Source organism: Aethalodelphis obliquidens, unplaced genomic scaffold (genome assembly GCF_003676395.1).
Source record: "Aethalodelphis obliquidens isolate GAN/ISIS:26980383/991018 unplaced genomic scaffold, ASM367639v1 scaffold19, whole genome shotgun sequence".
NCBI classification, from domain to species: Eukaryota; Metazoa; Chordata; class Mammalia; order Artiodactyla; family Delphinidae; genus Aethalodelphis; species Aethalodelphis obliquidens.
In genome coordinates, this window is record NW_020837963.1 from 2,435,067 (window position 1) to 2,447,724 (window position 12,658).

Below are 12,658 nucleotides of genomic sequence, written 5' to 3' on the forward strand. Positions count from 1 at the left end.
CGTTTGTGTTTGTAGATTTTCTGATGCTGCCTATTCTAACCAGTGTGAGGTGGTACCTCATTGTAGTTTTGATTTGCATTTCTCTAATAATTGGTGAAGTTGAGCAGCTTTTCATGTGCCTTTTGGCCATCTGTATGTCTTCTTTGGAGAAATGTCTATTTAGGTCTTCTGCCCATTTTTGATTGGCTTGTTTGTTTTTCTAATATTGAGCTGCATGAGCTGTTATATATTTTGGAGATTAATCCTTTGTCCATTGATTCGTTTGCAAATATTTTCTCCCATTCTGAAGGTTGTCTTTTCATCTTGTTTATAGTTTCCTTTACTGTGCAAAAACTTTTAAGATTCATTACGTCCGATTTGTTTATTATTCTTTTTCTTTCCATTACTCTGGGAGGTGGGTCAAAAAAGATCTTGCTGTAATTTATGTCAAAGAGTGTTCTGCCTAGGTTTTCCTCTAAGAGTTTTATAGTGTCCGGTCTTATATTTAAGTCTTTAATCCATTTTGAGTTCATTTTTGTGTATGGTGTTAGGGAGTGCTCTAATTTCATTCTTTTACATGTAGATGTCCAGTTTTCTCAGCAACACTTATTGAAGAGACTGTCTTTTCTCATTGTATATCCTTGCCTCCTTTGTCATAGATTAGTTGACCATAGGTGCATGGGTTTATCTCTGCACTTTCTATCCTGTTCCATTTATCTATATTTCTGTTTTTGTGCCAGTACCATATTGTCTTGATTACTGTAGCTTTGTAGTATAGTCTGAAATCAGGGATTCTGACTCCTCCAGCTTCATTTTTTCCCCTCAAGATTGCTTTAGCTATTCAGGGTCTTTTGTATCTCCATACAAATTTTAAGATTTTTTTGTTCTAGTTCTGTATAAAATGGCACTAGTAATTCGATAGACATTGCATTGAATCTGTAGATTGCTTTGGGTAGTACATTTTCACAATATTGATTCTTCCAATCCAAGAACATGGTATATCTCTTCATCTGTTTGTGTCATCTTGGTTTACTTCATCAATGTCTTATAGTTTTCTGAGTACAGGTCTTTTACCTCCTTAAGTAGGTTTATTCCTAGGTATTTTATTCTTTTTGTTGAAATGGTGAATGGGATTGTTTCTTCAATTTCTCTTTCTGATCTTTCATTGTTAGTGTATAGGAATTCAAGAGACTTCTATGCATTACTCTTGTATCCTGCAACTTTACAAAATTCATTGATTAACTCTAGTAGTTCTCTGATGACATCTTTAGGATTATCTATATATAGTATCATGTCATCTGCAAACAGTGACAGTTTTACTTCTACTTTTCCAATCTGTATTTGTTTTATGTCTTTTTCTTCTCTGGTTGCCATGGCTAGGACTTCCAAAATTATGTTGAATAATAGTGGCGAGAGTGGATATCCTTGTCTTGTTCCTGATCTTAGAGGAAATGCCTTCAGTTTTTCACCATTGAGAATTATGTTTGCTATGGGTTTGTCATGTATGGCCTTTATTACATTGTAGTAGGTTCCCTCTATTCCCACTTTCTGGAGAGTTTTTATCATAAATCAGTGTTGAACTTTGTCAAAAGCTTTTTCTGCATCTATTGAGATGATCATATGGTTTTTATTCTTCAATTTGTTAATATGGTGTATCACATTGATTGATTTGCATATATTGAAAAATCCTTGCATCCCTAGGATAAATCTCACTTGAACATGATGTATGATCCTTTTAATGTGTTGTTGGATTCTGTTTGCTAGTATTTTGTTCAGGATTTTTACATCTATATTCATCAGTGATATTGGTCTGTAATTTCTTATTTTTGTAGTATCTTTTTCTGGCTTTGGTATCAGGGTGATGGTGGCCTCATAGAATGAATTTGGGAGTGTTCCTTCCTCTGCAATTTTTTGGAAGAGTTTGACAAGGCTGGATGTTAGCTCTTCTCTAAATGTTTGATAGAATTCACCTGTGAAGCCATATGGTCCTGGACTTTTGTTGTTGGAAGATGTTTCATCACACTTTCAATTTCATTACTTGTGATTGGTCTGTTTATATTTTCTATTTCTTCCTGGTTCAGTCTTGGAAGGTTATACCTTTCTAAGAATTTGTCCATTTCTTCCAGGTTGTCCATTTTATTGGCGTAAAGTTGCTTGTAGTAGTCTCTTACATTGCTTTGTATTTCTGTGGTGTCTGTTGTAACATCTCCTTTTTCATTTCTGATTTTATTGATTTGAGTCCTCTCCCTCTTTTTCTTAATGACTCTAGCTAAAGGTTTGTCTTCTCAAATAATGAGCTTTTAGGCTTATTGATCTTTGCTATTGTGTTCTTTGTTTCTATTTCATTTATTTCTGCTCTGATCTTTATGATTTATTTCCTTCTACTCACTTTGGGTTTTGTTCTTCTTTCTCTAGTTCCTTTAGGTGTAAGGTTAGATTGTTTATTTGATATTTTTCTTGCTTCTTCAGGTAGGATTTTATTGCTATAAACTTCCCTCTTACAACTGCTTTTGCTGCATCCCATAGATTTTGTGTCATTGAGTTTTTGTTGTCATTTGTCTTTAGGTATTTTTTGATTTTCTCTTTGATTTCTTCAGTGATCTCTTGGTTATTTAGCTGCTTATTGTTTAGCCTCTGTGTGTTTGTGGTTTTTACGTTATTTTCCCTGTAAATTGTTTCTAATCTCATATAATTGTAGTTGGAAAAGACGCTTCATATGATTACAATTTTCTTAAATTTACCAAGGCTTGTTTTGTGACCCAGGATGTGATCTATCCTGGAGAATATTCCGTGTGCACTTGAGAAGAAATTGTAATCTGCTGGTTTTGGATGGAATGTCCTATGAATATCAGTTATGTCTATCTAGTCTTTTGTGTCATTTAAAGCTTGTGTTCCCTTATTAATTTTCTGTCTGGATGATATGTCCATTTGTGTAAGTGAGGTGTTAAAGTCCTCCACTATTTTTGTGTTACTGTTGATGTCCTGTTTTATAGCTGTTAGCATTTGCCTTATATATTGAGATGCTCCTATGTTGGGTGCATATATACTTATAATTGTTATATCTTCTTCTTGGATTGATCCCTTGATCATTATGTAGTGTCCTTCCTTGTCTCTTGTAACAGTCTTTATTTTAAAGTCTATTTTATCTCATATGAGTATTGATACTCCAGCTTTCTTTTAATTTCCATTTGCATGGAATATTTTTTTTCATCCCCTCACTTTCAGTCTGTATGTGTCCCCAGGTCTGAAGTGGGTCTCTTGTAGACAGCATATATATGGGTCTTGTTTTTGTATCCATTCAACAAGCTTGCGTCTTTCGTTTGGAGCATTTAACCCATTCACATTTAAGGTAATTATCGATATGTTTGTTCCTATTACCATTTTCTTAATTATTTTGGTCTTGCTTTTGTAGGTCCTTTTCTTCTCTTGTGTTTCCCACTAGAGAATTCCTTTAGCATTTGTTGTAGAGCTGGTTTGGTGGTGCTGAATTCTCTTAGCTTTTGTTTGTCTGTAAAGCTTTTGATTTCTCTGTCAAATCTGAATGAGATCCCTGCTGGGTAGAGTAATCTTGGTTGTAGGTTCTTCCCTTTCATCACTTTAAATATATCATGACACTCCCTTCTGGCTTGTAGAGTTTCTGCTGAGAAATCGGCTGTTAACCTTATAGGAGTTCTCTTGTACGTTATTTGTCATTTTTCCCTTGTTGCTTTTAATAGTTTTTCTTTGTCTTTAATTTTTGTCAGTTTTATTACTATGTGTCTCAGCTTGTTTCTCCTTGGGTTTATACTGCCTGGGACTCTCTGGGCTTCCTGTACTTGGGTGGCTATTTCCTTTCCCACGTTAGGAAAGTTTTCAACTATAATCTCTTCAAATATTTTCTTGGGTCCTTTCTCTCTCTCTTCTCCTTCTGGGACCCCAAAATGCTAATGTTGGTGCATTTAATGTTGACCCAGAGGTCTCTCAGGCTGCCTTCATTTCTTTTCATTCTTTTTTCTTTATTCTGTTCTGCAGCAGTGAATTCCACCATTCTGTCTTCCAGGTCACTTGTCTGTTCTTCTGCCTCAGTTATTCTGCTACTGATTGCTTCTACTGCATTTTTCACTTCAGTTATTGTATTGTTCATCTCTGTTTGTTTGTTCTTTAATTCTTCTAGGTGTTTGATCTTTCATTCTTCTAGGTCTTTCTTAACCATTTCTTGCATCTTCTTGATCTTTGCCTCCATTCTTTTTTCTGAGGTCCTGGATCATCTTCACTATCATTATTCTGAATTCTTTTTCTGGAAGGTTGCCTATCTCCACTTCATTTAGTTGTTTTTCTAGGGTTTTATCTTGTTCCTTCATCTGGTACATAGTCCTCTGCCTTTTCATTTTGTCTCTCTCTCTGTGAACATGGTTTTCATTCCACAGGCTGCAGGATTGTAGTTCTTCTTGCTTCTGCTGTCTTCCCTCTAGTGGATGAGGCTATCTAAGAGGTTTGTTGAAGCTTCCTGATGGGAGGGACTGGTGGTGGGTACAGCTGAGTGTTGGTCTTTTGGGCAGAGCTCAGTAAAACTTTAATCCACTTACTGATGTATTTCCTCCCTGTTGGTTGTTTGGCCTGAGGCAACCTAGCTCTGGAGCTTACAGGCCCTTTGTTGAGGCTAATGGCGGGCTCCAGGAGGGCTCATGCCAAGGAGTACTTCTCAGAACTTCTGCTGCCTGTGTCCTTGTGAGCCACAGCTGCCCGCCATCTCTGCAGGAGACCCTTCAACACTAACAGGTAGGTCTGGTTCAGTCTCCTATGGGGTCCCTGCTCCCTCCCCCTGGGTTCTGATGAGCACACTACTTTGTGTGTGCCATCCAAGAATGGAGTCTCTGTTTTCCCCAGTCCTGTCGAAGTCCTGCAATCAAATCCTGCTAGCCTTCAAAGTCTGATTCCTGGGAATTCCTCCTCCCATTGCCAGATCCCAAGGTTGGGAAGCCTGACGTGGGACTCAGAACCTTCACTCCAGTGGGTGGACCTCTGTGGTATAATTTTTCTCCAGTTTGTGAGTCACCCACCCAGCAGTTATGGGATTAGGTTTTATTGTGGTTGCTCCCCTCCTACCATCTCATTGTGGTTCTCCTTTGTCTTTGGATGTGGAGGGTTTTTTTGGTCAGTTCCAGTGTCTTCCTGTTGATTTTTCAGCAGTTAGTCATGATTCCAGTCCTCTCACAGAGGGAGTGAGTGCCCATCCTTCTATTCCACCATCTTGAACCAATATCCGGGTGCATATTTTTATAGACCGGGTTTAATTTTTGTTTTGAATAAAACATGGAATCAAGTTTATTCTTTAAGAATAGAATGCAATATCAGAGCTCCATGGGAATTCTCCTCCATGTCTGTCATAATAACCCCACACAACTGCATTTCCTTAGCCAATGTTATTATAGGATTACTAAGGCTCTGTTATAAATCTGTGGCCAGTTGAATCATAATAGCTCAATTTACCAACTCAAGAAGTTGAGGGTGCAGTGTAGTCCAACTTTAAGCCAATTGACCAGACATGTAGTTGAATAATGTCCTCTCAATGTCCCTCTGCCTTTGGTCCCCACCCCAGCCTTGGCAGGTGCCGACAGTAGAGAAAGAAGAGGCAAGGGGAATGGGAGGAGGAGTGAGAGCCAAGAGACTCTGAATCCTTCTGTAAATCTTGGCAGCCAATTGGTGTGAGGCAGGGAGATGATAATAGGGAGCATTTCTGATCTTTAAATCAGGCGGAGCTGGCAACACTGTGCAACCAGCAGACATTAAGCCTCTAGTTAGGGCAACTGTGAGGAGGCTGAGCCAACTGCCACCTCCTTAGCTCCCGAAAGCAACCTTAGTTTAACATATCTACCCTGGCCTTTGCAGCTTCTTGGCTGCATTAATGCCAGCTCTCTCCAAGAGGCCCCCTAGTGAGTAACCCCGATTCATGTGCCTGGCTAGGAGAGAGCCTCAGCCCATCCTACTCAACCTCCAGTGGCTGACGTCTTTGCCAAGAGCCTGTAACCCTTGGCCAGCCCACTGGCTCAGAGAGCCTCATTCGCAATGCTTGTGCTAGGCCATCCCCCTTCTCTTCCTGGCCCAATTATAAAATAAAGCTCGACTTCCTAAGTTTAGGAATATTACAGATAAACAGGGCCATGCCAGTCCCCAACACTCATTTTCCTCTACACTCCAATCTCTTCTTTCAACCTAGTCTATGTAGATTACAAAAACTCTCCTCCTACACTTTTCCCTATTGTCCCTCATTGGGAAATTATTATTATTATTATTTTTTTTTTTTTTTTTTTTTTGCGGTATGCGGGCCTCTCACTGCTGTGGCCTCTCCCGCGTGGAGCACAGGCTCCGGACGCGCAGCCCCAGCGGCCACGGCTCACGGGCCCAGCCGCTCCGCGGCATGTGGGATCCTCCCGGACCGGGGCACGAACCCGTGTGCCCTGCATCGGCAGGCGGACTCTCAACCACTGCGCCACCAGGGAAGCCCGGGAAATTATTATTTTTAATCCTGAATAAACAAAAGCACCAGCAGGACCATTGTTAGCCAGTATGACCCTTTCATTCAAAGGCACCCCAGCACCCCTTTCATCAAGACATTTTAGCACCATCTATAGGAGTTTTGTTGCAATAAATACATAAATGTCTAGGATGTTAAAGCTGCCCCTTTAGCCATGGTGCATTTTTGCAGTGCACACCCTTAGGTACTGGCTGAGGACACCAGATACCTACATGATGGGCCTGAAACTCGCCTGAGTTTAATTTAAGAGCTGGAAAGAAGGTGATGCATGGAAAGAAGGAATCTGATAGAAGTCATAGGTAGGGATGGAGGTTTTCTCACCCTTCTGCTGTGTGCAGAAGGACAAACAACCAGATACTCAATGGGGCTGAATAATTGCACAAGTGCATTTAAGAGCTAAAAATGTAGGTGCCTCAGTGCTTCCTACCATCTCCCATCCCCATGCTCCCCTGGCCAGGTGGAGAGATGTGTGCACTTAGCGCCTGCCTGCCTCTTGGCTCCACATCTAGGGAATGCCTACCACAAAGGGTACCCAGAGTGGTGTTCTGGGCCAATGGGGGTTTTGGCCCTTGTCTGGAGCCCCTTTGTCTGACTGTTTACCAAACCAAACACTGTGGTCCCAGAACACAGTGCAGAGGGACACTCTGTACTCCATGTGCTTTTCTCTGTGGGGGGCAGGAGGATAGGAGAAGAAGACTGAGGCTGCTTTTTCTTTAATGCTCTCTCTCCCATTTAGAAAAGCCCTGCTCAGGATGCAGAATAGCCCTCTGCTTGCTTGTTCCTCTTCTGCAGAATTCCTGAGTGTGGACACTGTCCTGTTATGCTGTGGTGCAAATTATTTGTAAAGTTAAATTGCCTATAGAAACATCAATATCAAGCAGCAACCAAAATGAAATAATGTTGGGATAATTTCTGAGTCAAACAATACATATTTTAAAATACCTACAAATGGGGGCTTCCCTGGTGGCGCAGTGGTTAAGAATCCGCCTGCCAATGCAGGGGACACAGGTTCAATTCCTGGCCCGGGAAGATCCCACATGCTGCAGAGCAACTAAGCCCATGCACCACAACTACTGAGCCTACACTCTAGAGCCCACGAGTCACAACTACTGAGCCTGCGTGCCACAACTACTGAAACCCACGCACCTGGAGCCCATGCTCCCCAACAAGAGAAGCCACGACAATGAGAAGTCTGCGCACACCCCACTCACCACAACTAGAGAAAGCCTGCACACAGCAACAAAGACCCAACACAGCCAAAAATAAAAACAAATAAATAAATTATAAAAAAATAAAAGTATCTCTTATAAAAAAAACCTACAAATGCAAGACATTGTAGGAAAAATACTTAAATCACATCATTATCCATAGTTTTTTCCTCCTTTCTTCCCCATTTATTTATCTAGTTCTTAATTCCTCTCACATATATTTTTATGAACTTCCTCAAAACCTTTCTGGAAAGAAAGAGATCTGTTATCAATAAAAAGAACAATTAGTATCCTCCAGCCCAGGTGGGACTGCACACCATAAAGTATTTTTTTAAATAAGAGACAATAGCAGAGCTGTCGCAGGGTCCAGGGGGATAGTCACTTCTCCAGTGAGGAACATGGACATAATTGCTTTCATTTCCCAGGAGCATAGTGTGGATGGGCGGAGGAAGAAAGCTGGGTGTGGATGCTTATGCAAAGTGGGTGGGGAGAGAGGAGAGAAAGAACTTTCTAGGGGCAGGAACTCTATGGAGAAAGTCAGAGGAGGGAAACCTCCTCATATGTTCATTGTGATTGAGGCAGAGAGAGGGTGACAGATGAGTTCCAAGAACGAGGAGAGGGGGGCACCTCCACCATGAGGAGGCCTGGGGACAACTCGGGAAGGAAAACAATGTCGGTGCTCAAACTCTCAATAAATGATACCAGGAGAGGCTGAAAAAAAGTCATTGAATTGTGTAATTAGAGCTGTTTAAAAGCACCTAAGAACCTATGTATGCACTTGTTATTGGGTGCCCAATTTTCCCTCTAATGTCCAGCTCAGTGTTCTCTCCAAAGCCACAGCCACTGGGCAAGGGCAGACCCTGGCACCTTGGGGTCTTGCAGTGTGAGAACTTGACTCCCACCTACCCACTTCAGGGTTCTTCCACACTCATAACTACACCACTTTGGATGTCAGAGCCAAGAAGTCTTTTCCCCTGGTTCAGGCAGGGAAGAGGGACCCTTTCAGGAATCCCCAAGGACAAACCAACCCAAATTGAGAAGAGCAGACATCCGAATGGTGACACCTCCATGTGTCAGGTAGAGATTTACATACATAGTTACAAAACTTCATCACAACCTTACAAAGTAAGTCAACTTACCCAGCTTTACAATGAGAAATCTGAGGTCCAGAGACAGTAACATATCTCAGGTCACACAACTAGTAAGGGACAAAGCCAGGATTCAAACTCAGGTCTGCCAGGATTCAAACTCAGGTCTGCCAGGATTCAAACTCAGGTCTGCCTGACTTGGAATCCCACGTGCTTTGCATTACTTTAAGTAAACCGTATAGTATGGCTCTATCTTGTAATCAGCAACTTAAGGTGTGCCTTTACAAAGATCAGGGAAGAGGGCAGGGAGGGAGGGTGGGTGGGGAGGAAGTTGCTCTGCAAGAAGACTTAAGACTCAGTACACACCCTCCACCCCTGAGCAGCCCACTCAGGCCACTGAGGCAGAAGGCTGCTTGGGTACCATGTGGAGGTGGCTTTAGGCTGAGTTCTAGAGATACATGTTGATGGCTGAGCTCATTGAGTTAATTAATGAATTAATGAAAGACAAACAATAGGCAGAAGTTGGAAATACTGGATGATACTAGAGTACATCCAAGTACAAACCTCAGCGTTAGACTTGGGGCAAGTTATTTAAATTCTGTGAGCCTGTTTCCTCCTCTGCAAAAAGGGGATAATGGCATTCACCTCAGAGGATTTTAGTGATGGTTAAATGACTAATGCATACAAAGCGCTTAGCCCAAAGTGCAGAGCCCAGCACATAGAGTGAATGCCCAACCATTTGTGCAATTCCAATCATTATCATTACTACCACTATTACTATTATTACCACGAGGGATTGTAGCCCATTTGCATAAGGAACTCATGGAAACACTAGTGTGATTCCTTTCATTCCTATACCAGGCCCTCAGACTATCCTCTTGTGATTCATTTTTCTCCTTCAGGGTAACCTGAGGAATTTATTTTCTCCTTATTTTACCAGGAAGAAAATGTTGAAGGGAGATTTGCCTGAACCTCAAAATTCTGGTCATAAACCTGGACCTGTGGTCTCCCTCCCAGGCCCCAGACACACATACCCTGAGCTGCAGGGGGACACTTGGAGGGAGGGAATCCCCCCACCCCCCCACCCCCCACCGCATGGAGCCCTGTGGTTTGGCTGGTGTCCAGGGGGTGGAGCCAGAGACTTGCTGGCCGCCTCCCTGATGAGGATTATCAGCTCGTCCAGGTGGGCGGGAGGCCCCGCTGACACCTGCACAGCTTTCTGTGTGTTTTATTGGTTTTTAAAATTCTGTGCTCATAGAAGTGAACCAGAGTTCCCGTGATTTCTGTCATCACAGAACAAGCCACAAAAATGAAATTTAAGAAAAATGGGGAAGAAAGGGATTTCTCACTTGAATTTTAGATTCCTCTGCTGTGTAGTGTTTGCCTCCTGACTTTTAAAGGCAGCAGAGTTTGTCCCGGGATTCTCACCTGGAAAGGGGGACAATTCCAGAGGAACATTTATATTTTTGTTTTCCTCCTCACTGGGGACAAGGGCAGGTTGGTTTCCAGAAAACAACTTGTGGACCCCGGTTCTCCCCCACGTTCGCACCACACTCTGCAAGGCTTTGCTGGATTCCTACACCTGTGCAGAAGCCACGTCAAGTCTGAGAGAACATTCCACCCCGGGAGCTGATACTTAGCTCCAGAGTCTACTGTGTAGCAACGTGTCTCTCAGTTTTTAGTTTGAGTGACACTTGTTGATCCTTTTCAGTTACAAATCTTCCCCAGAATATCTCAGGGTAGAGGAAACAGCACCGGGAAGACAACAATGAGCTTGAGCAGGATTGCTGCTGGACAAAGACCTGGGAACCCGCAGAAACGATGGCAAAGCTGCTGGCACCCAATCAAGAACAGAGACAGACAGACAGAAGGCACGGGACAGGGGGCCATTTGCTTGGCAGTACTTTGGCCCTGGTGCCTGAAGTGGGAGGAGAAAAAAAGCAGCACAGATACGCAGAGTGGGTTCTGAGTATCAAAGTGCTGGGTGCCTCCCCCAGCACCCTCCTCCTAAGCACCTCCCTTTTAATAGAGCCCAGCAGGGTTTTATCAGCCAGTGCCTTCTGCCCAGGAAGCCAGCTGCAGTGTGAGTACTCTCATCTCTGTTCATTTCTAACTGTTCCTTGTCGGGGGGTTGTCTTCTTAGACCTAATTTTTGCTCTTTTTCGCTTTTCTTTTTTTAATGGAGAAATATATTCAGATGATTGGAACTGAGTAAAAGCAGCAAAGACAGAGTTCTGGTATACTAGAAAGCCATTTACCCAAACCATGGGCTTCTTCCTGGACGCTTGCAAGCAGCGTCTTGGTTCATGGTTTCTACAGCAGGTGGATCAAACTACAGCATGGTTTCTTCCACCGGAGTTCGTGTGGAAGAGGGTTTCAGCAAGGAGTCCACTTGAGGTGCTAAAGGACTCAGCTCACCGACGCTCTATAGGAGTTTCAGGCTGTGTTTTTGAAATAAGTAAAATTGGAGATGTATCAATCCGACTCAAAAAAAAAAAGTGGGTACTGGGAATGACCCTTTCCAACTATGGTTTTATGTGCTGTCGTGCTGGAGGGAGAGTGCTGGAACACCCATTGGGAGAAAGAATCAGTCCCACTACAGGCACGAATCTGGCAGCTTCTTTGCAGCTACCCTTTCTGATGTGGAATTCAGACCTCAAGGCTTCTAGGGGAGTGTGTTCTGAAGAGAGAAGTGTTTTAATCAGGAGACAGGATAGCTGACAGCAGTTTCTTTGTTTCTGATTACAGCTTTAGAGAAACCTGAGCACCTCCCACCGCTTAGAATCAAAAACTACCTAAAATAAAGATTACTGTAAGTATCAGATAAATGTCAATGCTGAAAATTCTCTTATGTATGATAGAGCATGAATCTTTATATGCTTTCTTCTATATCTATATCCAAAACTTTGTATTATTTGTAAAAGTGATACTTGAGGCATAGAAAATTAACAACTTTCAGGGCTCTCTAATTGTACAAATTTCTAATGTATGTTGACAATAGAATGAGCTGTACTTCCTGTAATAAAACAAGGAATGTAGTTGAGCTGAAATCTTGATTTTTCAGAATGATGAGTACTGCTTTGTTGTACTAGTGATCTGGGCTATGAAAAGTGCTTTCTAACTCCTGCTGTAAGCTCATCGGGTGCAGCTTCCAGAACATTCTTGGGATGTTACCTTCAGCACATATAGGCCTTGTTGTAGATATGTCAGCGATGCAGGAGAGTGAGGCTTACTTTGAGGCACAGTGAGATGTTTGTCAGGAGAGTCACTGCTTCGGGCAAGGGCATGGGGTGAAACCAGACGTAGCAGAGCCCTTTGCTGCTGTGCAACACTCCCTCCCCAGGGTTATGTCAGGGAGGCCACGAAGGCTGTGTCTAGTGTGTCACTGAGCCCTAATGCCCCTTGCATCCCAGCATTCAGAAGCTGCTCCTTCACTGTGTGTTGACTTGAATAGAATCTTGGGGGCATCAATGTGTGTGGCTCCAGCCCGGAAGACGAAGAGCCACCAGGGCTTACCTATTCCATAAGGCTGACCCTGCTGAGTGAACGTGGATGGTCTCCACTCTGGACCCCAGTTTTCCCTTCTATAAAATGAAGCCTCAAATTATATGCTCTCTCAACTTTTTCTCTCTCTCTCTCGGCTAAGGAAATATCGTTGTTGAGCTCAAGGTTGTCATTCTCCAAGACGTGGTGATTTTGGTGGTGGGGAAATGTAAAAGGGGAATGTAACAGTCCTACCTGTCTCTTTCTCTCCTTTTTTTGTTTGTTTTGTTTTTGTTTTTGTTTTTTTTTGCGGTACGCAGGCCTCTCACTGTTGTGGCCTCTCCCGTTGCGGAGCGCAGGCTCCGGACGCGCAGGCTCAGCGGCCA